Source organism: Macrobrachium nipponense, chromosome 30 (genome assembly GCF_015104395.2).
Source record: "Macrobrachium nipponense isolate FS-2020 chromosome 30, ASM1510439v2, whole genome shotgun sequence".
Lineage (NCBI taxonomy): Eukaryota > Metazoa > Arthropoda > Malacostraca > Decapoda > Palaemonidae > Macrobrachium > Macrobrachium nipponense.
Genome location: NC_087218.1, coordinates 5133466 through 5160460, shown reverse-complemented (window position 1 = coordinate 5160460; position 26995 = coordinate 5133466).

Below are 26995 nucleotides of genomic sequence, written 5' to 3'. Positions count from 1 at the left end.
CATAAATGAAATGAGAATCCTGCAACAATTATTATTATCAATCCTCTGCAGTAATTAACATTCTGAAATAATTAACCATCGGTGATGATCTACTCTTTGACATAGTTAATCTGCAACATGATTAACATTCCTCAATTCCTGACACTACAGTCATTAACCCTCTGGAATGATTAACTCTTCGGGGTGATTAACCCTCTGAAATCATTTACCGCCTACAATAATGAACTTTTTGAAATAGTTAATACTTTGCAATAATAAAACCACTGAAATAATTAACCCTTTGGAATCATTAACTCTTCAATCATTAACCACCTGCAATAATTAACCCACTTGCAACAATTAATTGATTACAATAATTAACGAAGTTTCAGTCCCTTCATCCCTGAAATAATTAACCATCTGAAATAATTAACCCCATGGAACAATGAATACCTCTGATAATTAACTATCTATAATTAACCCACTGTAATAACCACTTGAAATAATTAACCACTTGCAATAATTAATCACCTGTAATAATTATCCCTGAAGAATAATTACCCCCATGCACCAATGAACTCCCTGCAATAATGAACCACTGAAATAATTAACCAACTGAAATAATTAAGTCTGTATTTAACCGCTTGCAAAAATTAACCACTTGCAGAAATTAGCTCTGCGATAATGAACGCAGTGTATTAATCAGCTACCTGCAATAATTATCCCTCAGCAATAATTAACCAACTACAACAATTACCCTCTAAAACAATAGGGCTAAAAGAGTTACATATTTCGCGACAAAACTTCTCAAGATTTACCGAGCAGAAATGCTTCATATAAAACAATCATTAATCGTATTCCACTGCTTTGGCACTATATGCTTCTTTTCAGTTATATTTCAAATTCCAGCCCAAACTGCTTGAGAACTTCTATATAAGGTTAAAGTAATCGTAACTCTGATGAATTTAGTCTAATCTAAAGTGGCTGGCAATTCCCTCTCCTCCTCCTACTTTCCTCATTAGAAGAGACCCTGGCAAGGGGATACACCCCCATCCCATTCCTCAACCACAACCCCATCCCCCACAACCATTCCTCTCCCATTATACCACCAACCCCTTTCCACCCATCTCCAGCTCTACGGAAACTGCCTTGTTCAAAAGACTTATAGCTAATAATAATAATAATAATTTTTTTTAATAAACTTTTTATTAAAAGGTTTCTACACAAATTCTAGAAGGTGGACAAGCAGAGCAAAAAATGCGCTCTCACTGACACAAGCACAAGCAACGGCAAATACCAACTCTTCGGCGAGGCGAAAAAAGCTCTCTCTCTTTTTCTCTCAAACTAAGGAACATCTTTCCTGTCCCTCCATGAATTCCTACTCATTCATTCATGACTATTTCGTCTCTTCAAAACGCTGGATGATACTGGTGGAACAGTTCTGACTCTGCAAGCATGCATAAACACTCTCTCTCTCTCTCTTCTCAAATTCCCAAATGTGCCTCATCTCTTACCAAAGAATAATCGAAGGAATGAGTAGTCTACTTATTCAGCAGATGCTGAAGAGACTAGGCCTAGATTGTCATGTCGGCTTAATTAAAGAAACTACATTTATTCTGAATAGTTATTAAGTTATGAAGCTTCAGCGTCTTCAATATAATTATTAATCATTATAATTATTAATTATAATATATTATGATTATTAATCAGTATATGATTGTGACTATTAATAAACATACCACAGGCGTCTGACAATAGGCCTAGTGGTGACATCTGCTATGACCTCAGCAGTTAACATCACCAAGCTCTCTCTCTCTCTCTCCTTGTCTTTCTTTTGGCAAAGCTTATGTCACGTGACAACTCCCATTCTTACAGGTCTCTTCAATAAACACTTTAAACTCTGAAGAACATCAATACTATCAATCGGTTTTGGCACAAAATTCACGCGATGACGTCATGACGCCCCCCCCCCCCCCCCCCCCCCCCCCCAGCTATCGTGAAAACACCGGTCGAAATGTGGCTTCTTATTTGCTCTCTCTCTCTCTCATTCGCTTTCTCTCTGTACCAGTCTGTCTCTGTCTCGTAGTCTCCCTCTCTCTCCCGCTCTCCCTTATTAGTGACTCAGTCTCTTTCCCTGTCTCTTAAGCCTGGTTCACACTATGCCAGTAATTTAGTCAAGTGGCGAGTAGTTTAGTTACTACTTTCCTACTAAACTGATCAATTTCGTTCGCACAAGCAGTCAAGTAGAGTACATTAGTGTGTAAGGCATCGCAAGATGAACAGGCAACGCAGCAAAGCTAAATGGCTAATAAAAGATATTGCAATAGCTATTTTAGAAGAAGTGGAGGAAGAAATAAGTGTGTCAAAAAGAAAAAGATTATGGGAACGAAAATGGATTCAGAGAAGAAATCAACTAGGAGCTACTAATTCACTTCTCAAGGAATTAGAAGTAGAAGATCCTAGAGAATACTACTCAACATTCAGAATGAGTCAAGAATGTTTTAACTTTCTGTTGATAAAAGTGCAATCACAAATTCAACGAAATGATACCCATTTAAGGAGTGCAGTTCCGGCAAAAACCAAATTACAGGCAGTTCTATACCTTCTTGCTACTGGATGTAGTTTAAGAACACTCATACATCTATTTCGATTTGGGAAATCAACTATTTCAGAATTTTTGATAGAGGTTTGCGATTGTATCTACGAATCATTAAAGGAAGTCATCAAGGTAAGAGTAAATAAATCATAAATATATGTCACAAATCATTTATTAATTAAACATTTGCTACATTTATGTTTAGTTATCATAATTAGCAATATTAACGGCTTCAGTAATTGTCTTTCGATATTATTGCAGACTCCTGGCTACACGTATTATGTTCAAAATGTACTTCAGATATAGTAGACTGGGGTGTATAGTGTCTTCCTTCCATTGAATCACCAGATGGAAATGGTGTGATTGGTCTGTTAAATGTTTGGGGTTCATTTATGCTTAGCAGATGCTGACGTCGAACTCTATTTATGAAGATTGAATGTGCTCCTAGGCTTCGAGTGTCAATAGTGTAGGCAAAGATTTAAGTTGAAGCCCAGTGTGTCTCCCGAAAACCTCGAACTCGTTTTCATCTGTCATAGCAGCTTCAGATATGTCTTTCAGTTGGGATACCATACAAGATAGCTGCATCACTTTCGTTTTTTTTTTTCTAGCAGGTGTAAGTTTTGGGTCATGTACTAAACTATCCTGCACTACAGAGTCATTGTGTTCAGTTTCTGCCATATGTACGCCATCGTTGTTAATCTGGAAAAAAGTATTTTAATAGGTATATATTTAAGTTAGGAGCCATTATAATATAAAGGGAGGGAATGTAAAGTGGTGGACATACTAATGGGATTAGTACCTACCGTTCACCACTATAATATATTATTTTAAATTGAAACCACAATTTAACTTTATTTTTACTTTTTTCAGGTTCCTGGTACAACAGATTGGAAAATGATTGCAAATGGTTTTCAGAGAGAATGGAATTTTCCTGGATGCTGTGGAGCAATAAATGGCAAGCATGTCATTATAAAAGCACCTCATGACTCAGGAAGTTTATACTACAATTACAAAGAATCAAACAGTGTTGTCTTAATGGCAGTTGTAGATCATAAATATTGCTTCTGTTATAAAGACATAGGTTGTAATGGTCGAGTTTCTGATGGAGGAGTTTTTCGTAACAGTAGTTTGTATCAATCTTTAGAGTATGGTATGCTACCAGAAAGTCATTTCCTAGTTGGCAACAATGCATTTCCCTTGAAAGAATACCTGTTCAAACCTTTCCCAGGAAGTAAATTAACATTAAAGCAAAAGATTTTTAATTATCGTTTGTCACGGGCTAGGAGAATAGTTGAAAACTCATTTGGTATACTAGCCGCCAGATTCAGAGTGTTTGAGAAACCAATGCCCTACAGTCCTAAGAAAGTGGTGAGCATTGTCAAGGCATGTTGCGCTTTACATAATTGGCTCAGACAAACAACATTACAGAACACGCAGTTTGTATATACAGTAGACAAAGAAAATCTCAATGAAGCAGCTGTCATCCCCGGTAATTGGAGAGAGGTGCCAGCACCTCAAGGATTGGAACCACTACCAACATGTTTAAGCAACAACCATTCTTCTGGTCGGTCTACTGATCTTCGGGAAAGATATGCCAATTACTTTGTGTAAGATGGCTCTGTTCCTTGGCAGGCAAGAATGATACATTAAGAATTGTAAGGAAATACTATAATTAAGACATAATTAAATATATGTATTCACCAAATTGCTTTCACTTTCCATTATTATTGCATTCATGTTCCCTAGGCATTCATCTAATATGGTGAACCATTTCACCGATGGAGTGTAAACCGAGTCCGTCCCGGCACCAGATTTTTTGGATTCCTTGATTTTTCTCAATTCTTGTGAGTAGGTTGATCTGAGAAGAAAACAAACAGATGTAGAATAATAATGTAATTACATGAATAGAGCAAAACATATACCCGTTTTTAACCAATTTTAACCTTATCACAACTGGAAAAAAATTACTGACATAATTACGGAGACATAAAAATGGAAAATACCTGATGTTCTTGATTTTCGCTTTTATCTCTTCTCCAAATCCAGGTATATCCATGGTTTTCTCCAAATCAGCGTAGGCACTTTGCTTGATTTGTTTATTTTTATACTGTGGACATTTAACATTCCACAAGCTCTCATGTTATAAATATTTTGATATAAATTTTAGTGTTGTCTCTTCATTCCATCGAAGTGCCATTTCTGCGGCAACCTACAACTCATGAACTCCACTAAATTACTAAATTCAACACGTGTTCTCACTGGTTTAGTGGACGAATGACAAGTGGGCGGAGCTACTACTTGACCGTAAAAATAGAACATTTTAGATCGACTAAACACTAAATTACAAAATTGCTTACTAAACTACTTGACTAAACTGTTTGGTGTTCAGACACGTTTAGTAGCTAAATTACTCGCCACTTGACTAAATTACTGGCATAGTGTGAACCAGGCTTTAGCGACATATCACTGTGCTCAAGTGAGTGCCCTCCTCTCTCTTTTATCAGTCTCTCTGTCTCATAGTCTCTCTCTCTCTCTTTCGCTTTCATTATGTCTTAGTGATCTCTCTCGAGCTCTCTCTCTCTTAGTGACCCCCCCCCTCTATCTCTCTCCTAGGATGGACTAAAAAGTCTGAGACATCCTAATCCTTGCAACTTGCGCTCTGTCCCTTGGTGATTCTCTCTCTCTCTCTCTCTCTCTCATTGTAGACAGAAACCGGCGCTCCAGAGGGCACCATTTCCTCTCGGACACTGAAGGCAAATTTCGTAGGAGGACGTTGTAGACAACATTCACGTGACAACGAAAGGCGTGAAACGCCAACTTAGGCCTATGAGAAGCTTCTGTCAAAGATGTAGTTAGTACTAAGGATTAAATGGCTATGAAACCTAGGAATCATGATGACTCTGAAGCCATGCTAAAAAGTAACACCTCCACGATGTTGTATTGAGAGAGAGAGAGAGAGAGACCTTACTTTACCTTACAGAGCTTACATCTTGTTCGGGTTGCCCCATGTCCCTCAGTGTGAGGCACCTCGACTGTCTACCAGAGAGTTGCTAGTACATCTTCCGGTATATTTTGCATCTGGGATGCAGCTTAGATATTTGTCGAGCTTATTTTTTAAACACATCTACGCTCACTCCTGATACGTATATTCCTCAGATGAACTGGCAACGCATTGAATAGACGCTGCATTATCGATGCTGGTGCGTAATGGATTGATGTCCTGTGTACTTTCCTTATTTTTCCTGGTATAGTTTTGGGCACTATTAATCTACCTCTGCTTGCTCTTTCTGATATTTTTAGCTCCATGATGTTTTCGGCTATTCCTTCTATCTGTTTCCATGCCTGAATTATCATGTAGCATTCTCTTCTCCTTTCTAGACTATATAATTTTAGGGATTGTAGTCTTTCCCAGTAGTCAAAATCCTTAACTTCTTCTATTCTAGCTGTAAAGGACCTTTGTACACTCTCTATTTGAGCAATATTCTTTTGATAGTGTGGGTACCATATCATATTGCAATATTCAAGTGGACTACGAACATATGTTTTATAAAGCATAATCATGTGTTAAGCTTTTCTTGTTTTGAAGTGCCGTAACAACATTCCCATTTTTGCTTTACATTTTGCCAATAGAATTGCTATTTGATCATTGCATAACATGTTCCTATTCATCATCACACCAAGGTCTTTAACTGCTTCCTTATTTGTAATTGGCTCAATATTAGGTCCCCTATATGCATATAGCTTTCCTTCTCTGTCTCCATAATTTATTGATTCAAATTTATCAGAGTTAAATACCATCCTATTTACCTCTGCCCAATCATATACTTTGTTAAGGTCTCTTTATAGCACGTTCCTATCTTCATCACAAGTAATTTCTCTACTTATTCTTGTGTCATCAGCGAAACTACTCACTACCGAGTCCTTAACATTACTGTCTACGTCTACAATCATAATAACAAACAGTATTGCAGCTAACACCGTACCTTGTGGCACACCGGATATTACCTTAGCTTCATCCGATTTCTCATCGTTTGCAATAACCATCTGTTTTCTGTTGTGTAAAAATTCTTTTAACCATCTTCCTACTTTATCCACTATATTATGTTTTCTAATTTCCTTTGCTAATATATTATGATATACCTTGTCAAAAGCTTCTGCAAAGTCTAGATAAACCACATCTGTTTCATTTCCGCTTTTCATATTTTTGTATATGTTCTCACAGTGGATTAACAGTTGGGTTTGTGTACTTTTTCCAGGTATGAAACCATGTTGTCCTATATTAAACAAATTATTTTTTACTCAATGTTTCATAATATTTTTCTTCATTACCCTTTCATATACTTTCATAATATGTGATGTTAGACTCACAGGCCCATAATTACTTGCCTCTAGTCTTGATCCACTTTTGAAAGTAGGGGTAATATATGCTAATTTGTGCTCATCATAAATCTTGCCTGTATCTACACTTTGTCTTAATAATATTGCAAGTGGCTTTGCGATAGAATGAACTACTTTCTTTAACAAAATAGCAGGGACACCATCAGGACCTGCTGTAGCTCCATTTTTAATTTCATTAATAGCCTGCACAATATCAGCTTCATTAATATCTATGTCTGCTAAAAATATCACCATTTTAATCCCTTACTTCTATATCATTATCTCATTTCAATTCTAGGGGTGAATTCTCTCTATATCATTCTGCCAATATGTTGCATATTTCCTTTTTTTCATTCGTTGATCTCCCTTCAATTCTTAGAGGGCCTATTTCTATTCTTCTTTTATTTATCTTTTTTGCATACGAGTACAATAGTTTGGGGTTTTGCTTGATATTTACTAGGGTTTTTTCTTCCAAGTCCCGTTTTTCATTTTCTTTTGATTGTATAATCTTTTGTTCTGCATTTTTCTATATTACTTTTTAGTTCAATCACTTTCCATGCATTTTTTTCTTTTGCAAGACCTTTTTTCCACTTTCTGATTTTCTGGAATAAGATCCTTCTGTCTCTTGGATGCATGACTGATGTTTACTTTTCTTCTTCGGTATAATTTATTTTATCCACTATTTTTCTCTAATATTTTATATAATATCTCTGTATTACCTTTATATCATCACTTACAAAAATGTTATCCCCATCTTTGTTTAATTCTTCATGTATTTCTGATCATTTTATATTTTTACTGTAGAAGTTGCATTTTCCATATCCTTCCCACTTTTTCATTTCTTGCTTACCTCTGTTTTCACTTGCTTTGGAATGGACTGTTAATTCTATGACATTATGGTCTGAAGTACTCGCATTATAAACTATTATTTCCTAAATAACATAATTCATCTCGTTCACAAATTACTAGGTCTAAAGTATTTTCCTTTCTTGTTGGGGCAGGTTAAATTTTTATTTGTTGAATGTTTTGTATTCTAGTAGCATATCTAATAGCTTTTCGAATTGCCTCTTATCTTCTGCACTACTATTACTCTCTTTTTTATATGTATAAATACAACCACAATCTCCTCCTATTTGTTCTCTCCAGTCTACGAAAGGAAAGTTAAAGTCTCCGGATAGGAGAATAGTCCAGTCCTTGTGATTTCTACATATATCATCCAATTTTTCTATTATTGTGTCAAACTCTTTAGTATTAGGGGGTCTATATATTACTTTGTTCATTAATTTTTCAGATTCAAATTCTACCGCTATTAGTTCACATTCTAAGTTACTATATATCTCATATTTATCCTTATTCCTGTTTTTCTATCTGATCTATAAGGTTGGAACCCTTTTATTTGATCGTCATTCCCCATCTCTTGGGAATACAGGTTTCACGTTATATTCATTATATCTATTTTCTTTTCATATTGGGTTAGTTCTTCTAAGTACTCTATTTTTCTTTTTCAGTTACTCGTAACTAACGCCTGCACATTCATCACTATGATGGTTTGCGTGTGTTCTCCTTCATTAATACTGGTATATATGGGATTTCCCACGTCTCTTTCCTGTTTTGGTTCTGGTATGTTCTTTACTTCATTTCCAGAAATTCTGACATTAAAAAATCCAACTTTTCCATAATATTTGATCTTCCTCATCATAATTATTCATTTTGTGTCTGAATCGGCAATTTTCTCCGTATCTGCAATATCCTCTTGCATCATAAATACAGTATTTATCTCTTGTGTGTGAGAGAGAGAGAGAGAGAGAGAGAGAGAGAGAGAGAGAGAGAGAGAGAGACGCAAAGTTTCAGGTATTTATACAGATTATTGTTACTATTAGTATTATATTGATAAGAGTTTCATTAAGAAGAAATGAAAGAAGTCCTTTAAACTCGAGATAAACTCGAACGTTTAGGTATGCATATAACAATATTACTGTAAAAAATTATTATGTAAATGAAAATTGTCATCTTTGTAAATAAACTTTATTGATTAGAAAAAGTAGAAGTGTCAAGAATTGTGATTTAGTAAGTAGAAGTGTCCTAAGCAGACTAATTGTTTTATATTAAGTAAAAGTGTCCGAAACAGACTAAATAATCATTATTAAGTAGAAGTGTCCGAAGCAGAAGAATTGAGTATTATTAAGAAGTGTCTGAACTAGACGAATTTTGATTTACTAAGGAGAAGTGTCAGAAGTAGACTAATTGTGTTTTATTACGTAGAAACGTCGGAAGCAGATGAATATTGTTTTATTACGTAGAAGTGTCAGAAGCAGATGAATTGAGTCTTATTAAGTAAAAGTGTCCCGAAGCAGACCAACTGTTTTATATAAAGTAGAAGTGTCCGAAGCAGACTAAATGAGTCTTATTAAATAAAAGTGTCCGAGGCAGAACAATTTTGTTTAATGGAAATGAGATCGAAGGAATCTGTAGAAACACAGTCACTACAGAAGCAGAGGCCAGACAGGTTATGATTTGATCTACGGTGGAATTCGTCCACCTAAATATTTTCGAAACCTGCAAGACAGAAAATCTGTCTGAAACCGGACAAATGACCCCCCAAACCTCCTCAAATCAGCCCACTGGGCTTTTAGTCGAAAAGCAACAGATGTACAGTAAGTTCCAGAAGTGAAGCGACAAATTTCAGAGGATATCGTTCGAAATTCACTAACTGGCGGCAACTACAACTGGTAGCTGAAAAACTTATATTTTCTACAGTGAAAGCTCTATCAAGCAAAATAAAGCTAACATATGATGCACAAATATCAAATCTATGATATTCATAACATTCATAAGAAAAAATTACGGCAATAGTAATTATTTTAAAGTATAGTAATTACTTCAAACTATAGAAACGAAACAATTTGAAATTCTCGTTCAACACAGGATTACCGACATTACCAATGTATATTTCGAGCAATGTGGAAATAAATATTTAATATCATAGGTTGTATCATCAATTGAGGTTTTAATAGCGAAGATGCATAAAACCATGCAAGTATCAATAGAATGTAAAGGGAAAATCTCTGCTACATTAAACATAATCAACCATGAATGCACCTAGATTCAATAGAGAAGTTGGGTGTGGTTGGTAGTTCTAATTCTAGCTTCTAGGACAGAGCATAAAACACCATCTTCGAGAAAGGCTCCAACTGCTGCTGCTACCCTTCAGGTGACTAGGCCTATACTCTGTTTTTTTTCATCTGTCCATCCGCCTGTGGTGTTTTTGTATGGTAACACTGCGTCCCGGGCTTTAGATAGTTACATTCAGCTCACATTCAACAATTATAATAATATCCTATTTCGAATATTAACGGTGTAATTCGCATACAGTAAATTATTAAAACACTTTTCAGTTGCAAATGTACACCCAGATATCCTTTTATTTAACCTAACACTTACACACAGCGTAACTATTTACCGGGACGCAGTGTTACCATACACAAACACCATTGGCGGATGGACAGATGAAAAAAAACAGAGTATAGTTCCGGGCATTGCAAGGCTTACAATGCAGGGCCATTGTCTGTTATTTAGGCAAAGTAGAACCTTCAGGACCGACACCAGGACCTGTCCTTGCACCTGGGAAACAGAATCGCTATATAAAAAATAAGAAAGACGGTCGCAAGCAACCAGAACACCCTAAAATCACCACCTGGTTAAGTAGGGAGACGACAGACCCCAACCACCTCTCCCCCGCCTCTACCTCTACCTTTACCCACGTCCCACAATACTAACTCCACCTTTTTCACTTCAGCCTTTTACCTCAAATCTTCGAATCATATCCCAACCGTGAAATTTAAGACTGAATTTGCGTAAGTGGGGGTATCATGAGGGAGTGATATCACCCAAATTCATATTTCCACCGGCAACCAGTAATCAGTTCGATCCAGTCAAGCATTATTGTATAACAGAAATTTATGAGTTTTTTGGGTTAGATATATATATGTATATATATATAATATATATATATATATATATATATATATATATATATATATATAAAGAATCACCCGAGCATGACCAATAAGCCTAGCGCTCGATTCTTAAAACACGACCTCTGGTTATCCCTGACTAGATAAACAGGTCCTGAGAGAGAGAGAGAGAGAGAGAGAGTATAACAGGAGATACTCGAATTAAAATAATGCTCGCCAAGCATAGTCACACTCCGGATCGTATGAACAAGAATAGTCTCACTTATGCACTGAAAAAAAAAAAGGCGGAACCTGCGTAAATACTTGTTTGGTGTGACCGTGAACGCAATTCCACATGCAAAAATTTGCACAATTGAGAAATTCGATGAAATTATTAACTAACAAGCTGGAAAATATATTTCCTCGATTCTTGAAATAGGCCTAACCATGTAAGCATAATTATAACCAAGCGCATGTAACCAAGTTATATGCGCTAAACGTGCATATAACTTGGATTTAGTTTTTTTTTTTTTTTTCGTTACTCCAACTTGTGTCTTATTTATATTTCAGATAATCAGATGCTAAACTTCTCTGTGCGTCATCAAAAGAAATCATAATAAATTTCGTTATAACGCTATAAAAGCAGAAAGATAATTTACAAATATTAGGCCAATGCTTATGCACTCGGTTCCTGCTGCCACTCTATGGTGAACACTTGATATCACACTTTGAGAGCCGCAGATGTTTCTTTGGGGAAATTCTTTTTCTTTTCTCTTTTCTTTTAATAAACAATTATTGAACTAACATTGAACATTCACTAGGGAAATACTTTCTGCGCCTATACAGTTAATCACTGATACGTATTATCAGATAAATAGGATGACAATAATTGGAATAAATATACTAACTGGCAATGCCACAAGTTTCTAAAGAAGTACGATAAATTCTGAGATTTGTCGCTTCACTTCTGGAACTTACTGTACAAATACACCAGTTTAGGTCTGCACACATCAACAGGCCTACTGCAATCGGCAACAAAGTTTTCACTTTGCCCATTGCACAGATATTTTTTTTCTGTGTAATATTAGGTTTCAGTGATACGAAATAGAGCTTGCTATTTATACTAATATATACATGCATCTATATACAAACAAATACATATGTATAAGTATGTATATATTAGTATAAATAGCAAGCTCTATTTAGTATCACTAAAAACCTAATATTACACAGAAAAAAAAAAAAATCTATGCAATAGTCTAAGTGAAAACTTTGTTTCCCATTGCAGTAGGCCTATTGAAGTGGTGGAGGAAGTGTTGGAGGAACTGGTGGAGGGGATTGTTGGCGTTTCGTCCTTCCCATAAACCTGTTTACCGTCATTTAGAAGCAGACCTGCACACACGCACGCACAGACTCACACAATAGGGTGACAGTGATTCTGTACACACCACGCCTATTCTCCTCGCATTTTTCAATACATCTTTTTCAGTTATTCATTGATTTATTATTTAGACCCACAAGTTTTGTGTATACATACATACATACATACACACACACACACACACACACACACACATATATATATATATATATATATATATATATATATATATATATATATATAATATATATATATATATATATATAAAACTGAATCACGAAAGTTAGGAACGTGATAAATCCATAAATAAAGATAAATCCCACGAAGGAAAAATAACGAAGGAGTCTGCAAGATCTTTCGACTTTAAAAGTCCTTTACTGAGCAGATACTGACAAAAATACGAGAAAAGACAAAACAAGAAGGTTCGTATAACTGACAGATAGGGATTATAAAGGGATTAGTACCTAGAATCCGACACACCTGGAAGATAAGAAACCTTCCCAAACAAGCATAAACAATGGGTACAATTAAAGGTTTAAGACAATCATCTCAGATACAATCTCCAGACAATTAAAGGATTATAGATGACAGCTATTCGGAACTTGGTAAACAAAACCATATTCACAAAACATGACAGACATAATTACACAAAATTTAATTAACTCATAAGGCAACTGATTTTTATTTAACTCACAGAATTATAGCTTTGAGGTGATTCTTAAATTAAACATGTTACAGATACAAGGGTCTAAATGAAAAAGGCCACGACTAACATTGAAATTACAATGAAAAGTAAGTTGTATTAAAGCAGATTCTAAAAGATTTCGTGATAAGACATCTCTTGACCATGCAATTACTGAACTATCAATCAATTAATCGGTGGTTGTTTTCACTTAAATGAATGAATAATGCATTAGATTTTTGCCCAGTTTTTACAGAGTATTTATGCTGGCTTAGCCTTACTTCTAAGCCTTTGCTGGACTGTCCGAGATAGAATGAGGGACAATCCCATACATGGAATTTTATATATTATGTTGTTGCTTTCTCTGGGGCCATTTTTTATTAACATACTTTTAGTGTGTTATTATAGGAAAAAACAGGTTGACATTAAAAGCTTTTAACAATGGTTTAATGGTTTCAAATCCGTTAAAATAAGGCAAACTGAGAATGTTCTTAGAATTTTCTTTCTGTGTATTATTTACAGTATAAAACTTTTCATGGGCTTTATTATAACAAATGTCTAATATATGTGAAGGATAGCATAAAAATCTTTTCCCTATTTTTCTTATGTATTGAATTTCTTGATCCAAATATTGTGGACTGGGGACAATTCGCAATGCTCGTAAAAACATAGAGGAAAAAATTGATATTTTTATATTAAGATGGTGCCTGAGAAGAAATGAAAACATAAGTTAAGTTGTTAGTCGGTTTCCTATAAATACTGAATTTACATTGAAATGGTTCTCCTATGTATCAAAACGTCTAAGAAAGGGAGGCAATTGTCTTTTTCTAATTCTAGAGTAAACTTAATCGATGGTACCTGGTTATTTAATTTAGAGAGTAAATCATTTACATCAATACCGACAGGATGAACAGCTAAACAATCATCAACGTAACGATACCACTTTACAGGATATTAGGTAAGTAGCGTTTTTCAAAGAATGGTGATAAAGGATTTCCCATTGCCATGCCAAAAATTTGTTGATAAAATTCACCATTGAATATAAACTTACAATCACAAATGCACAAACTCTTGAGTGAAATAATGTGACTTATAGGTAGAGGTAATTCATGCTGAGTTACTTCATTGCTAAGATATTCTAAAATAGTCTATAGGGACTTTAGTAAAAAGAGAACATACGTCAAAACTAAAACGAATCTATCAGTAGGGCAAGAGCAATTTTGTTTAATTTATCAACTAAATCTAGAGAATTATATATATGAGAATCGGAGATGGTTCCAAGTAACGGGGACAAGATCTTAGTGATATATTTCGAGAGTTTATATGAAATTGAACCAACAGTGCTGATAATAGGCCGCATAGGGTTATTTTCTTTGTGCGTTTTGACTAATCCATATAAGTAAGGTAGCGAAGGAGATTTGACCGACCATTTGCCTAGTAGTTCTGTTTTATCTTTTAGGATACTTTTCACTATGCTATTGAAGTTTTTTATGACTTGATCAAGAGGATTTTTTGTTAGTTTTTTGTAAGTCACATCATCATCCAGTAGGGCTTGCATACGAGATATGTAGTCAGCTTTATCTAAAATTACTGTACTATTTGACTTATCAGCTTTTGTAATGTGGATAGTATTGTCCTTTTTAAGATCGGTCAAACTTATCTTATAGCGAGCAGGGAAGTTACTTTCATGCTTAACATTGGCAGCTCCGTAAACAATACCTTTAATCATGTCAACATGATTTTGAGGAAGATCACAATATTTTTTTCAAATTTACTTAGGATGACCCAATCATTAAAGCAGAAGGTCTACTTGTTGCAAGAAAGATAAACCATATCCAAGCGCACTCACAACATTTTCACTTATTTGTTTACGATAAGTTAAAAACACAATCTTGACGTGCACTTAATTGTCCAATCACTGCTATCAATAAGATTTTTAGTTTTCTGTCGAGTTTCCTTTTCAGGGCATCTGTAGTCCTACGTAGTTTTTCGTAAATTTCCCGTCGCAGCGAGTCCTTCCAATCAGCCGGGATGGAATGATTGAAAGAGATCCTTGTTCTTTCCAGTTCCTTGAATTTTTTCTTTCTCTTCTTGCTTGGCGGCTGCTATGTGCTGTTTCAACATCATGGCACTAAATTCATTGAATGGGTGATTGTCATATCTTCTTAGACGGCTGATGGAAGGACTCGCTGCGACGGGAAATTTACGAAAAACTACGTAGGACTACAGATGGCCCTTAAAAGGAAACTCGACATGAAAACTAAAAAAATTTCTTTATGATATCCCCCCCCCCCAGTTGATTGGAATAATTCGTCTGCGCGTCAAGATTGTGTTTTTAACTATCTAGTAAACAAATAAGTGAAAAATGTTTGTGAGTTGCGCTTGGATTTATGTTTATTTTCTTTCTTTGCAACAAGTAGACCTTCTGCTTTAATGATGGGTCATCCCTAAGTAAATTTGAAAAATATTGTGATCTTCCTCAAAATCATGTTGACATGATTAAAGTATGTTACGGAGCTGCCATGTTAAGCATGAAAAAGTAACTTCCCCTGCTCGCTATAAGAAAAGTTTGACCGATCTTAAAAAGGACAATTACTATCCACATTACAAAAGCGGATAAGTCAATAGTATAGTAATTTTAGATAAAGCTGACTACATATCTCGTATGCAAGCCCTACTGGATGATGATGTGACTTATAAAAAACTAAAAAACAAAAAAATCTCTTGATCAAGTCATAAAAAAACTTCAATAGCATAGGGAAAAGTATCCTAAGATAAAACAGAACTACTAGGCAAAATGGTCGGTCAAATCTCCTTCGCTACCTACTTTATATGGATTAGTCAAAACGCACAAAGAAAATAACCCTATGCGGCCTATTATCAGCACTGTTGGTTCAATTTTCATATAAAACTCTCGAAATATATCACTAAGATCTTGTCCGTTACTTGGAACCATCTCCGATTCTCATATATATAATTCTCTAGATTTAGTGATAAATTAAACAAAATTGCTCTTTGCCCTGTAATGATAGATTCGTAGTTTTGTAGTATGTTCTCTTTTTTACTAAAGTCCCTATAGACTATTTTAGAATATCTTAGCAATGAAGTAACTCAGCATGAATTACCTCTACCTATAAGTCACATTATTTCACTCAAGAGTTGTGCATTTGTGATTGTAAGTTATATTCAATGGTGAATTTATCAACAAAATTTTGGCATGGCAATGGGAAATCCTTTATCACCATTCTTTGAAAAAACGCTACTTACCTAATATCCTGTAAACGTGGTATCGTTACGTTGATGATTGTTTTAGCTGTTCATCCTGTCGGTAGTGATGTAAATGATTTACTCTATATTTAAATAACCAGGTACCATCGATTAAGTTTACTCTATAATTAGAAAAGACAATTGCCTCCCTTCTAGACGTTTTGTTATACATAGAGAACCATTTCAATGTAAATTCAGTATTTTATAGGAAACCGACTAACAACTTAACTTATTTTGTTCATTTCCCTTCTCAGGCCACCATCTTAAAATAAAAATATCAATTTTTCTCCTCTATGTTTTTACGAGCATTGCGAATTGTCAGTCCACAATATTGGATCAAGAAATTCAATACATAAGAAAAATAGGGAAAGATTTATGCTATCCCTTCACATATATTAGACATTTGTTATAATAAAGCCCTATGAAAAGTTTTGTATACTGTAAATAATACACAGAAAGAAAAATTCTAAGAACATTCTCAGTTTGCCTATTTTAACGGATTTGAAACCATTAAAAAACCATTGTTAAAAGCTTTTAATGTCAACCTTGTTTTTTCCTATAATAACACACTAAAAAGAATGTTAATAAAAAAATGGCCCCAGAGAAAGCAACAAATAATATATAAAAATAAAAATCATGTATGGGATTTCCCTCATTCTATCTCGGACAGTCCAGCAAAGGCTAGAAGTAAGGCTAAGCCAGCATAAAATACTCTGTAAAAAACTGGGCAAAAATCTAATGCATTATTCATTCATTTAAGTGAAAACAACCACCGAATTAATTGGATGATAGTTCAGTAATTGCATGGTCAAGAGATGTCTTATCACGAAATCTTTAGAATCTGCTTTAATACAAACCTTACTTTTCATTGTAATTTCAATGTTATTCGTGGCCTTTTTCATTTAGGACCCTTGTATCTGTAACATGTTAAGAATGACCTCAAAGATATAATTACTGACTAAATAAAAATCAGTTGCCTTAGAGTTATTAAATTTTGTTGTAATGTATGTCTGTCATGTTTTGTGAATATGGTTTTGTTTACCAAGTTCTGAATAGCTGTCACCTATAATCCTTTAATTGTCTGGAGATTGTATCTGAGATGATTGTCTTAAACTTTTAATGTACCATTGTTTATGCTTGTTTGGGAAGGTTTCTTATCTTCCAGGTGTGTCTTCTAGGTACTAATCCCTGTTATAAATCCCTATCTGTCAGTTATACGAACCTTCTGTATTGTCTTTTCTCGTATTTTTGTCAGTATCTGCTCAGTAAAGGACTTTTAAAGTCGAAAGATCTTGCAGACTCTTCGTTTATTTTTCCTTCGTGAGATTTATCGTTTATGTATGTATATATATATATGTATATATATATATCATATATGTATATATAAAAAATATATATATATATATATATATGTATATATATATATATATATATATATAAATATATATATATATCTATATATAAGTTTTTTTTGCCACGAAGGAAAAAAATGAAAAAAGCGAGTTAGCTCAGTAAAGGGTCCGGAAATAGGACCGAAACAAAGTACTCGGTAACTCGTTTTTCATTTTTTTCCTTCGTGGCAAAAAAACTTTATTATACATAGCATCACGTTTTATATACTTCGTGATCAAGAAGTTTTTTCATATATATATATATATATATATATATATATATATATATATATATGTATATAATAAAACATGGTTTGGTTTGGTTAGTAAAAAAAGATATCTGAACTGTTATAAATACGTTTCTGACAATACGAGATTTTCCTACGTAAAAACTATGAATTATGAAACGTGGGAATACGAAGAACTAGAAAGGTCAGTAAATAAAGGCCCCCCCCCCCAGAAAAAAAAAAAAAAAAAAAAAAATCTAAACAGCTGAGCTTCATGGGAACAAACCAAGCGGACAACTAACTAATGACCCTCACAGCCAGAAAGAGCCTTTTCTCAACGTTGTCATAAACAATGAAATATTTATGCAAATACGACAGCTATATTTGGCCTTCTCTCCCTCCTCCTACCTCCACTTCGAACAGAAAGAAAGGAATTGAGTTGAAATTAACTTCTGGTGCGGCGACATAGCAGCAACCAACGTTTTCATGAGAGAGAGAGAGAGAGAGATAGCTAATCTCTCTCTTTCTCTTGTATCATGTACTTTCAGAAATAACAATTTCGGGAAAAGGAATACAAAAGAAAGGAGTGTGTAGGCCTAATCTATCTCTTTCAGTATCATAGACCTTCAGAAGTCACAATTTCGGGAAAAGGAAAACAAAAGAAAGGAGTGTGTAAGGTTTCCCCCTAATCCTATCTCTTTCAGTATCATTAGACCTTCAGAAGTCACAATTTCGGGAAAAGGAAAACAAAAGAAAGGAGTGTGTAAGCCTAATCTATCTCTTTCAGTATCATAGACTTTCAGAAGTCACAATTTGGCGAAACGTAAAAAAGGAGCACAAAGGAGTGTACTATAGATTATGTTACAGTGAATCTGCAGAGAGAGAGAGAGAGAGAGAGAGAGAATGATTAATAAAGACACGTTATTATTTCATGGGTTTGGAAAATTCCCCTAACGGCAAAATGACCCTTTTACGTCGAGTACAACAGCACTCATTCAATCAACCAATCCTGAAAGGCAAAGAGAGAGAGAGAGAGAGAGAGAAACTTTATTGAAGGTGGGGACAAGAATGGCCCCAGTTCTTTCCCGAATACTACGTATGACATCCATTTGAATGAGGAGGAATTAGCACGCACGAACCCCCTCCCCCCCTCCTCTCTCCCTTGCTGTTTCAAAAGCTTATTAAATGGAACGTGTAAATCTGAGAAGCGTGGTCGGAGAGAGAGAGAGAGAGAGAGAGAGAGAGAGAGAGAGTATAGAGCAACTGAGGTGGACATTCGATAGCAACCATTTACCGGGTACAGCAACTGGTGTTGTGGAGGGGGGGGGGGTGTCATTTGCTAACAGGTTACAAAAAGGCTTCATCACAAATCAAATAAGATAACAGAGACGAATGTAATTGGAGTCTATAATCGCGATATTCAGAAGCAGAGGTTGACGTCAACAATGGCGACCACGGTTATATGAATACACGGCATCGAATGCATAGTACTATAGTTGGTTTTCGATTAAATCTAAGTCACATTCGGATGGTAGGTTCGATTTCCTTTCTTTCCAAGTTATTATTATCATAACAATGGGTTGTAGTCGGGGATATTTACATTTATTCTTTCTCCGCCAAAGATTAATCCGCTCTTCAAATAGTTCTCCATAACATGACTTTTGGAGAGAGAGAGAGAGAGAGAGAGAGAGAGAAGAGAGAGAGAGAGAGAGAGAGAGAGAGGAGAGAAGAGAGAAACTATCACTTCACAAGTAGGAATACAAAGAAAAAAAATTCAGGACAAGCACGTAGTACCTCCACCTTATGTCAATCCCAAACGAAATCTGGGCCGTTTGAAACAAGGGCTCATAGGCGGTCCACCCTACCCCCACCAAGGTCCCTTCTTCCCAAAATAACAAACCATCAATCTCTGCACTTTATTGTAATAAACCGAACAGTGTTGCAGCTTAAAAAGAAAAAAATAGTTAGTCTTACTATCTGGCAAAATCAGAATTTGGGTGTTTGGAGACACTCTAGAACAATCGGTGCCTTTGCATACTGGGTCCTCATGGTGCATTAAATCACTTCTTGATATGGGTTCCCTGCGGCCTGCAAGTTGGACAGCATGGCTCGATCATCCAAAAAAAGTTTTTTTTTTTTTTTTTTTTTTTTTTTTTTTTTTTTTTTTTTTTTTTTTTTTTCACAGAATCCGAGGACATCATTCCACAAACACACACAGGGTAGATCTACATCGTCTATACTCAATATAAAGCAGTAATAATATAACGGTTATTAATATCCTTTTGTCATTAGCGATAATATTAAGGGAAAACGACCCCCTGCCCAGTAACAGATTCTCACTGACAACTTATTTGAACAAGAGCGAATGGTTGGTTGGTCTGCCTCGTAGTATAGACTCGAGACCAACTTATTTCCCTTCTTCTTCTTCAAATTCTTTCTGGTAAATGGTTATGCTTTGTAACGGTCCTCCAGAAAACTATAGTGGATATGAGCTGGCCCAATTCATGGCATATAATAGCGTCATCGGTAAGGAAACTTTAGGGGCTAAAATCTCTGCATTCCCAAAGCGATTACTCGACCATAATGAGGTTGTGGTTGCCATAGCACTGGTTAGTTCTTCCATTTCACGCCGCACATTCAAGATAAACGAAGGTTTGAGGGATCACAAGGAAATAACTAATTGCGCACCATAATGTTTCTCGGGTAATGGACGAGTATGATTGCTATCGTCAGTTAAGGAGAAGTTAACTTTGAATAATTGAATTTGTAGTGTGGAGAAAAGAGAGAGAGAGAGATTCTTCTGTAGTTTTGCCGAAATCAGGTAGTCACCAACTTTCATACACGTATTTTCAAAACGTACTTTAACGGAATCACTGAATAGACTCCTTTTGTGTGCAGTACCAATTCCTCTCTCTCTCTCTCTCTCTCTCTCTCTCTCTCTCTCTCTCTCTCTCTCTCTCTCTCTCTCGTCTTACAGACTAAAAGTCACTAACACCCATTTGCGTTTTAGGAGACTAAACGAATCTTAAGTCATGACATATATATTGCCAAAAAATAACTAACTTTTATTTGTCTAATTGTCAAACTACTTGTAGTATATAATTTGGTTACACGCTGTGGGTAAACATGGATGCACAGCTCTCTCCATTAATGACCTTCATTATGCCCCAATGAAGAAGACACGGACATAATCCCCAGGGGGAGAACTTGAGAGCCTGGAGGATGCAGACGCTAAATTCGACCATGTGGGTTCCTTCCTCCCTTCCTTCCATGAGTCAACTTTTGAAATATACCGATTCATCGAAGGATTAAAGTCACTCCCAAGAAAGTTATGATCAGTTCTCGTCCTGTGAGGTGTCTGCAAACACCTTATTTACATTGGTTTTCTGTAAAAGAAAACTAATGAGAGAGATGGGTTTGTCCGTCGGTCCGCACTTTTTTTCTTCCCGTCCGCGCTCAGATCTTTAAACACTACTGAGGAGGCTTTAATCTGCTTGAGATTTAGAGGATAATAAATCGAGATGGCTGAATCCTTAAGGCCCCATTGCCCGAGATCACCAAAGGCTGTTGTCTGAGGAGGTGGTCTGTCTGTCCGTCTGTGTTGTTTTAATTATATAAAAAGGGAGTCCAGTTATCCACATCAGGTGTCACGTAGTATACTCATTTCAGCCCCTTGCTACACTTAAGGTAAACGTTCCGCTATGGACCCCAATCCAAAAATAAGTTGTTCAAGAACCTCAGAACTTTCGGAAAAATTTGGAAAGTCAATTTTTTAAAGAGTATACAAGTCATCCTTGAAGAATGACACGGTGGCCTTCCAGCTCCGAAGAACTTTCCAATCTGCAAAATATTTTTTTGAAAATGCTAAATTCTAGATCCTATGACCACAACACTCATTCGAAGGACATATCCACGCTAGCTAATGGTTGACCAAACATATCAAAGTCTACAGCAACAACAATATTGTCTAAGAATGTTAGATAGACTAACCTGAAATGCCTTCGTTTTAACCAAAGTCCTTTTCTTTATCTCGTGAACCTTTGTTTACAAAAACGTCCACGACCACTACAGTACTCCGCGTCTAGAACTGCACTGTCCTCCAAAGGGACTCGAATTGCTTTGAGCAATCAGAGGCCTACACAACATAAACAATGTTTCTAACGCCTCCTTTTATTGGCTGAAATCGTTGGGTTTTGGCAAAAAGGCTTCTTAGACGACCTCCCATTGGCTGGTGAGACGAAAACCCACTTTCAGAAATTTCTTTAAAGATTCTTTTTACATATATCCAGTATTAAATGAAAATAAGTTATTAACAGGCAAATAAATGGACATTGACACTTTTTTGTCGTAAAACGAAGATCCCGTCTGAAAAACCTTATCTATCTCAGAAGATCCAGTGAAACAGTGGATATGGAAGGCATCTCGATGCAGTGGTCAGGGAGTTCACCCCTGAGACTTTATAAGCTATATATAATTATATCTATATCAAATTAGCACTAATACACATTCATGTATAACTGTAGTAGAGTAAAAAGTTAGGATAAGCCAACCTTTAACAGCTAATATGACAAAGAAGTTCGTGTGTCATTTTCTAGCATCAGGTTTAATACATTTTTGCTTATTAATTTATTCGTTTATTTGTCAAAATTTTAAGTAAATGGTCCCTAGCTTTGGTGTCGTTCCATAGGGATAGGGTTCATCTTCTGAATAATAATAATAATAATAATAATAATAATAATAATAATAATAACATAATAAAAATAAAACAGAAAATGATGAACTGCAAAGCTACCTCTCTTGGATCCTCAATGAATAGAAGATATCAAACCACTTTGTCTTAGTTAATTGATATCGAAAATAGAATTTTAAACAAAACCTTTACGTTTTATGTTACTTAGAATTTGAGGAGAAATTGCCATTTTTGGAACGTAATAAAAAATTACGAGAGAAAGAGAGAGAGAGAGAGAGAGATATTGTCTTGTGTCTGACTGTATATTCTCTCAAACATAAACATTTACCTATAGATAGCGAGTATATATATATATATATATATATATATATATATATATATATATATATATATATATATATATATATAGAGAGAGAGAGAGAGAGAGAGAGAGAGAGAGAGAGAGAGAGAGAGAGAGAGAGAGAGAGAGAGAGAGCTAATTTTCATAGTTATCCAAAGTACAATTTTCTATAAAAAATTATTTCTTTCTGATAGAAAACATAAAAAATAGTAAAATGGTTAACTATGGTAATCTCGTATGCATTTATGCTTCAGATTAATACTAAATAAAGGGTAGAAAGTGCTAGGAATACCAAATATAAGATTATTTTGTCATATAATGTTTTCTCAAGATTGTACGCTAAAGACATCTATTGAGTCCTATGACAATCTTCGGATGAAGTTTGGTTGTTTGAAGACGAAACTATTATATATTGTTTCAGCAAGACCACGAATAAATCCTGGACCGATACCTATATATGATAAACAGTGTAAAGCAAGTAATATTTATATCTCTAAAATTTAACCTTAATAAGGGGACGTTTTGAAGAACGTAAAATGTTTTCAAGAAAGTGACAAAGTTTGTTCTGGTAACAAACAATTGCTGTTCCTTGTCCGGAAAGGAAGCAGGATTGTTAACATTAATGGAGGCTTGAGCATGTAATTAAAGGCAAAGGACGACGTAGCCTTTACGAGAATCAATTAATTAAAGGCGTTAATTGATTCCCGTGAGGAATAATTTGTCATTTTCGATAAAAAAAATGAGCAAATATTTAAAAAAAGGCTGAAAAATCTCTCGTTTAAAGTCTTAAAAGCTGGTATTCATGAAACATCAAAGACTATTCATATCAAACATCATGAATCATTTAAATTTTATTTTAATGGAAATATTGCCATTTTGGAGATATATTCAATAAAAGTAATTGTTTTTGGTTAAAAGTAGGTTTCGAGTTGGCTAAAATTCATGGAAATTAGAAAATTGGAGTTGCAATAAGTCGGGATTTGTTACTCAGAATCACCAACATTAAAATTCCAGGATACGATAGGAAATCGAGGAGCAGCCCTGAGAATATGAACAATTACAATGGAATTATATATATTGTAAACGGATGCAATTTCCAGCAATATGTATATGAATTACATCCAAGTTCTCCCTGCAAAAAAGCTGAAAATACATTTGCACTTGGTAAACCTGTTTCCCATATCAGTATAACTATAATTTTAAGTATTTTCCGACATATTTACTACTATTTTTCTTTATATGCTATTGATATATAGGATATTCTAACTTAATTGCAGACCTAAGAGATAATTTAACTTTATAACCTTTGAGAAACTCGAAGGACAAATAATCGCTCTTCTATGTTATCAGTTTTACAAATATCTCGCATATACAGACCACTACCTTCAAGATGAAATACTTTAATTTATGGAAATTTATGCTATAATGAAAAGTGTCGTCGAATTAGCTATTAGAACGTACCCAGTCATTTTTTTTTTTTTTTTTTTTTTTTTGTAATCATTTAGTCAGGAGAAGATTTAAAAAGAATCGCAGTGCTGACACCCTGTAAGTAGTAAGTACAATCTGTAACCCTGTAGCCGGCCATACAAACCCTCGAAAAAAATTACAAGTACGAAACGAAAGAAATATATAATTTATGTAAGGTTTTTCAAGATTAAAGCTCCTTCTGCTTATAATCTCACTCAGTTTTGCCGTAGGTTAGAGTATAATAGTATGTGGAATAGTCAAATTTTGTTGGTAATTCTAGCTTTTCGCCTGCTAACAATCCAGGGCTGTGAATGTGTTACCAGAACCCGATACGTGAATTCCCTCGTATATTTCCAAGCATTTGGCTTCAAATAGTATTTAGCTAGTCACAAATAGGCATAAATAATTGAATATATACTTTACTTTTTTATGCAGTCATTGCAATTACTTATTCGGCAATTTTTTATCTCTCCTCACTATCAAAAGCACAACAGTTTCCTGTTTGAGCACCATTTTGCTTCGGGCAGTCAATAGATGGCGTCTGTAGTCCACAATTCGGAAATGAAATCCGGTCCAATCCAGTTTCGAGTGACGATTTTGCAGACGTCACAGTTACCTGAGGCCCTTCGGTCCTTGGGACAGAACGAGGCACCGGCATTTTGATTGGGAAGTGATAGTTTCCGAACTATCAAATGGTCTCCTGTCGTGGGAGGTTCGCCCTTTTTTATTGTGAAAATAATTAATATAAATACCAATGAAAATGCGTCTATCAGACATTTCATGGAATATACTGCATCCGTGAAAGCTACCTGAAATATATTGCTCATAATTTCAAGCTTGCAATGTCAGTAATTCGAGTTTGGATGGCTGTATTAACGTTTATCAGACAATCTATAATGTTTAAGGAATTTTCAGCTTTATGTTGGTAGGCAGAAAGTAGATTTCAGATGGATTCGAAGTCACCATATAGAAAAATGGGTTTTCTCTAGACTATGTTTTGACTTTGATAAACTATGAATGTTTGGACAGAAAGAAGAAAAGGGGGTACTTACTTAAATACGATTTTGAGAGAAATATGATAGTTTAAAGTTTCTTTTTTTGGTCATTCCTAACTTATTTTATTCCATTTTCATGTAAGCTAATTTTGGGAAACAAAAAATATATTTTTGTAACAGCGAGAGTCTATATTAGCCTAGTTTGAAACTTTGATTTTCAGCTAACTTTAGAGATGGCATTCAACATGAAAAGGTAGGCCACGTTACCAGTCAGATCCATTTGTTTAAACGAGAGTCATTTGACCCCGTTAGAGAGAGATATATATATATATATATATATATATATATATATATATATATATATATATATATATATATATATATATATATATATATATATATATATATATATATATATATCTATATATATATATATATATATATATATATATATATATATATATATATATATATAATAATATAGTATATAGACATATATAAATACCCAAAATAAACATTCATGCCGTAAAAATATGTGCATCGGTATAATCAAGGCTTTAACTCAATGTCCGATAGAAAGACTCAATTTTTCTTTGTAACACAATGTAACTATAACCAGTTACCTACTCAAATCAATCTGGAGGCAATTAGCGGTTTTTTCATGGTTATAAAAGTTGAAAAGTTGCGTGGCAAACGCATTTCTGCAACCATGCCGACAGTTAAGTTCCGTGGTGGCCATCTCTTCTTCACCTTCGTAATAAAAGTACTATATTGCTGATACCCTGAGCCCAAATGTGGATTACGAAGAAGGTAACCAGCTACAAGTATAACAGTCGCTTTACAATAGATCATAGTGTCTATTGTCTTACTACTCCACCATGCATTCAGATATCTCTCACTCTAATAACCATTTAAGGCCGGTTCCCACTTGATGAGCTGGAAGCCAAAATTGTGGCTGGCAGCCAATAAACATGCTGGCAGCTAAAAACTGAGCTGCCAGCTCGTTTTTGTTAGCTGCCAGCTGATCATCGATTGCCTCCCAGCCAACAATTTTATTCGGTGCTTTATGCTTGTACCTTTGAGGTGCCAGCCAGCAAAAAATAAATCAGTTCATTTTTTGCTGGCAGCCACATTAGGCTTGTTGAATGTTATTAACTAATTACATACTATTACAGTTAGTAGTTAATTGGGACACCTTTGAACACCTATGTCAAGAGGTGGAAAAATTCCCTGCTATATAGACGAGGAGTGTCCCGAATATCAAGGAAAGGCCAAAGACGAATGGACCAAACCGGGCGGGGTACGAGAGCGATTCCGAAAAGAAATACAGAAAGGAAAGAAAACAGTGAAAAGTGGAGCGGCTACCAAAGAAGTGTGGGTCAGCAAGTGGCCACTTCTCAATGTTTGTAAGTTCCTTCTGTCTCAATTTGGGCACAGAAGTACCGAAGGAAATCTCGAGGATGCGTCTGAAAATATCGAGAAATCGCTAGTAGCACATGAAAATGCAGAAGAGGAAGAGGTACAACAAGAAAAAACCGCTACTGATAAGTCAAAGGAAGAGAAATCAGAGTCGCTATTGAAGAAAAGCATGGGCGAAAAGAATGAAGCCAAAAACCAGAAACACTATTTGAAAGATGAATATCTTACCAA